Source organism: Micromesistius poutassou, assembly GCF_964030765.1.
Source record: "Micromesistius poutassou genome assembly, chromosome: 9".
Classification (NCBI taxonomy): domain Eukaryota; kingdom Metazoa; phylum Chordata; class Actinopteri; order Gadiformes; family Gadidae; genus Micromesistius; species Micromesistius poutassou.
Window position 1 is genome coordinate 6,928,982 of NC_140279.1, and position 5,743 is coordinate 6,934,724.

Here is a 5,743-nt window from a genome sequence, read left to right on the forward strand (position 1 = left end):
ACGCAACTGACGTTTGAGTCACACGTTTTAGTCCAAAACACGGATGCTCCAAGTTTCAAATTCGCCTGCTCATCTCTAAGCCAATAGTCTTCTAGTGACGTTTCCGTATAGTCCAATGGGTGAAGAATAAACAACCCCCTAACCAATCGGATATTCACTACATGTTTAAACTGTACCAAGCCTCGCCTCCAAGTATGAACTCTAATAACTTTGGAAATCTGCAATACGAAAGATTCGAAAGATCGGTATTAATATAAAGTTGGTTCATTGATATGAAAGCATGGTGAGAATGAGAACGTATTGCATATGTGGCAAAAAATATTTAGCTCGCCTTGTTCGTTTAATGAATTGCATTTATATATCGTTTCTACGTTCTTAAAGCCCTTTTTATACTGTGTGTGTGTGTGTGTGTGTGTGTGTGTGTGTGTGTGTGTGTGTGTGTGTGTGTGTGTGTGTGTGTGTGTGTGTGTGTGTGTGTGTGTGTGTGTGTGTGTGTGTGTTATGACACCTCATCTAGTGGTCACTCTCTGTTGTGGCCGCAGCTGGTGTTTCTATAAATACCGTTTTTCATCATGTTACAATACAGATTCACATAGTGTTATTTAATTGATTTTGAATATCAATCCATATCACAATACAACAATAGTCCATATAATATAGTTCTAACAATCCACGTGTTGGGAAACTTGCTAAGCCCCTAGACGAAAGCAACTAAAGACATGCATCACAACCTCTTCGCAATTCCCTCCATGGGGTGTATATATATGATTGTATTTAAAGGTGTAGTGGGTAGAATTTAGCAGCATCTAGAGGAATAGAGGTGGCAGAAATTGAAACATAATAATCAGAAGTATGTTTTAAATAGGGTATATATTGTGTTATCACTACCTTGGAATGAGCCCTTTATATCTCCATATGGAGAGGGGACTTTTCCATGGGGCCACCATGTTGCACAGCCATGTTTCTACTGTAGCCCAAGATTACCTGTAAGAAAAAGGGCTTTTAAAACGTTTTTCATTGTGATTTCAAACATGTGTTTTTTATGCCCCTTAGATCTCGGAAAATGGAGATACGGCTCTCTCCCTATTCATTAGAAGCCCTGGTCTTGTTAAGACCAAATAGCTGCCCGATAGGCGTGGCCAATATGGCCGCGAGTGAGAGGACTTGCCTAGAAGGACTTTGGTCGTGTTCCCCAAGTCCAGCAAGGGGGAATGCAACACAATGTAAAAAAACAACAACAAAAAAAACAGCCTATACAGTAAGTTGTAAAAATGTTTTATTTTATTTTATTTTAAATACAAACAGAAAAACAAACAAATATTTATATACTTATTGCCACATGTAACATATACATGGAACTAAAAGTACTACAACACAAAGTGACTTATAGACTGCAATGTTTTGAATGCCATGCTTATCCTGGTCTTTGGTGAGGGGTTTGAAGTACCATTACCATTTGTTGAAGAGTTGAAGAGGATGCCCATCCCTGCCGACCTGTCCTCCGAGTATGAGGGACCCTCAAAGGAGGAAGTTGTTGCCCGCTATATCGCGCACTTCAGTCAAGGGGCAGCCCGAACTTACCTACTTACCTACAGTCCGTCTGAAGTAGCCCCTGCTCCAGCTGACAAATGTACGATAGGAGAGATATCTGTAAGGCCTGTATGGAGAGGATTTATAACACGTCCTGGTGAAAACTGTGTTCATGTCTTTATTTGTTATCATATGGTATAATGAATCATTACTGTAAAACAATTATTTTAGACAGTTGTATCTCATTACATGTAATAAAAACCTACAATTCTGTCCTACGCCTCAAAGATCCATAGTCCACTCTAAGGATATTGTTTATGTTCTGCATGGGAGGGGTAGCCCTATTTTTAAAGAGCCTGAAGCATTTTTGCAGAAATGTATGAGTATGAGAATAATAAGATGTATTTTTAATGTCAGGGCATGTTACCCTATTCTAGTTGTACCCCCAAATTAAATTATGAACCCACAAAAAAGCATAATATGGGTCCTTAATGCATCTATGTTTTGGAGACGTGACATTTTTTGAGGTTGTGTGCCTGTTCGATAGCTAGGCTATCCCTCTGTGTGTAAAATGTGTAAAAGAAAAACCAAACTCCATCTGGTGGTGAGTTGGATCAGGGAATGGGGGAAGACTCTGGACAGACCTGGTAAGCCCAAACGGGGCGTGTGGTTGAATTGGGAACGTCTGGAGAAGGCCCCCGTCCGGAGAGTTCGGAGAGGCCATGGAGAAGGACTTTTGGTCTGAAAGTGTTTCTGTAAGACCATCCGGCGCCTCAGGAGGGGGAAACGGGGAACCATCCATACTGTGTAGAGTAAGGATGGGAATCCGTTTTCCTCAAATGGTGGTAGTTGGTGGTAGTCGAACGCTGGAAGGAACACTTTGAGGTACTCCTAAATCCGACTACCACGCCCTCTATGATGGAGGCAGAGCTTGAGGCTGATGGGGGTTCATCGTAGGATTCCCTGGCTGAAGTCACTGAGGTAGTCAAACATCTCCGCAGTGGCAAAGCCCCAGGGATTGATGAGATCCATACGCAAAAGCTGAAAGCTCTGGGTGTTGAGGGGCTGTCTTTTTTGACATGCCTATTCAACATTGCGTTGAATAGGCAAAGGAGTGGCAAACCAGGGTGGTGGTTCCCCTTTTCAAAAAGGGGGACCAGAGAGTGTGTGCCAATTACCGGGGTATCACACTACTCAGCCTCCCTGGTAAAGTCTACTCCAAGGTGCTGGAAAGGGGGATTCAGCCGATCATTGAACCTCAGATTGAAGAGTAACAATGCGGTTTCTGCCCCGGATGTGGAACTACGGACCAGCTCTTCACTCTCACAAGGATGGGGATTATGCCCATCCGGTGTTAATGTGTTTTGTGGATCTAGAGAAGGCATATGACGGGTCTCCTGTGAGAAACTGTGGGAGGTGATGCGGGAGTATGGGGTGAGGGGGTCACTCCTCAGGGCCGTCCAATCAATCAGTCACGTTTAATTTTTTAACATTGAAAAATAAAGGTGAAAATTATTTATTGAAAATGTAAAGAGTTAAATTCAGAGGCAAACAATTCAGATACGTTATTTCAATGCATAAATATTCAGTGCTTAGAATTCAATGGCTTTTTATTTTCAAAACCCGATGGCACAGATTTACTTCCATAGCCGCTGCTCCTCTGCTTTGAAAGGAGTCAGTTGAGGTGGTTTGGGCATCTTTAAGAATGCAGACTGGGCGCCTCCCTAGGGAGATGTTCCAGGCACGACTAGTCGGGAGGAGACCTCGGGGAAGACCCAGGACTAGGTGGAGAGATTATATCTCAACACTGGCCTGGGAACGCCTCGGGATCCCCCCGTCAGAGCTGATCAATGTGGCCTGGGAAAGGGAAGTCTGGGGCCCCCTGCTTGAGCTGCTGCCCCCACGATCCGACCCCGAATAAGCAGTTTGATGATGAGGATCATGAGGATGAGAAAGATGGGGGCCTTTGTATGAGACAATTTAGATGTGAGACCACTCCAGGCTAATTTTTGACCAATCAGGGAAGAGGGCATCTCTGCCCTTATTGGTGGAATCCATATTGCCTGTCAATCACAGGTGCATGAATGCAATAAAACTCTATGGCAGAGAATTTTTTTGGTGTTGTTTCGTCTAAAATCTTGCTCTCTTGTGCTCTTTTCTGATATCTTTGTAGACCCCTTTTCTGTGAGTCAACACCGTAGGGTGGAGGCAGAAGAATCTCTGAACACATAGCAAGTACCAGCACGGTATCCACAGTGTAACTGTGGATAGCTATTGTTATTGTCGCGGTTGAGTATTATTATTTTTGCATGTGCATTGTGCATGCTTTTGTGCGTGTGTGCGAGTGTCTGTGCGCGTGTGAGTGAACGACAAAGACCCTCCCTACCCCTGCCGGAAGCATAGTTGTGTCTAGGAGTATCTACATCCGTGATTCACTTGAAAAGGGTGTCCCCTGAGCTAGGCGGTGCGTGGGTGCCTGTGAACACCAAGCAGTGCCAACATTGCTGTTTTTTTTTGTTTTGTTTTTTAATATGTGTTTATTTGTATGGCTTATTGAGGTGAGGACGCCGTAGTAAGGTCTTGGGTCAACCTCAACACCGCCGTCACCATGATTTGATTTCGTACCCATAGCATTGAAGATAGCGAAACATAATCAAATAAATTGTATTACTTTATTTTCTAATTTGAGGTTTTTTTGCTCCCTAGTAATTCCCCCCAAAAATGTGTTTCTTGCGTTTCTTTATGTCAAATGACACTGGCAGTGTTCTCTCACATATAGTTCAGTTGGTTTAGCCGAATAGTGGTATTTAATTCCAGTTGTTCCTTTTTACCCCCTGCTAAATCTCTGACATAATCATAACATTGACTATTAAAGGGTTTATTTACAACTCTCAAATCATACCTGGAAAGGAAAGGAAACCAAGAAATAAACAGGATGACAGGACAGAGGAGTTTATTTGAAACGGTAACAAAACACAAAGAAGTCATAACATGTTATGTTTGGAAACAAAACACTATGGTGCAGAGTGGTGTGGAAAATGTCTAGGTCTACATAAAATAATTTATTTATTAATTGTTATGAAATTGATCATCTGGGAAAATGGACAGCATTATGGAAAATTTCAAAACTGAAACATCTGAATATCAGTTAGAACCAGTGATAAGCCAGCTTTGGCTGATATGCCAGAAAGCAGAGAGTTACAGACAGTAGTCCAAGCACAAGAAGATAAAAGCATGGACTAGTCTGTTTTCTCTTGCTTTTAACAATTGTATGGGATAGTTCTTAGTTGTAGAAGACTGGAATGGTTATATGAGGCTTTAAGCTTAACTCAGTGTCAAGGTTGGGATTTAAAAATTCAAAATTGTGTGTTGAATTTATGATGATTATTATTACGTTCAGTATAACAACACTGTAAACCTACAGGCATAAGATAAAAAAGGATGGAAAAACATGGGTACATTTTTAGATGTGTAAGTCATACACTTATTTAAAGGGGTTAAAAGTTTGTTCATTTAATGTTCTTTTACTTTTTCCCGACAAAAATTCTTGCACAATTGTAATTGTGATTAATGTAATTACCATAACAAACTACTGAAAAACAACAACAACAACAAAAAAAACCATGGTGGCGCGGACAGCTCTAAAGCCTTATAATCAATCCATCCTCGAAAGCCATTATCTTTTACACACACTGTATCTGACATTTGCATGTCTATGAATTGTTGCCCTCCTGACCCATCCTTTCCTATCTTCTGCCTAACTGTTGATCCCCTTCCCCCTGCAAAAGCGGGTGTGAAAGCCTATCAGGAGAGGTGTAAAACACTTTGTTGTCCCCCCCCCACCCCAAGTTAAAGAATTAGGCCCAAATAGACTCCCTGGTGTTGCTGTCACCCAAAGCCCATTCCAATCATTCTCACAAAGGAGCCAGCTGTGAATGGAGTGGACGGTGGGAACAAGTTAATCCATTTATTTTTTTAAATAAAGAAATTATGATCGTATTATGTTGAGAGTACAAGATTAATTCCAAGAAATAAGTAAAAATCAACAATTTTTGTAACAATTGTGTGTAGATGTTTTTGACTCCGCCCTCTTGAAATACAATTGGTCCTCGAACTAAGCCAAAGTCACGTGTTCATGGCGCTGTCCAATCCTCTATCGCCTCTTCACGGCTCGTAATTTTGAACAGACAGGGAACGCAGTTGAGTCAGACGA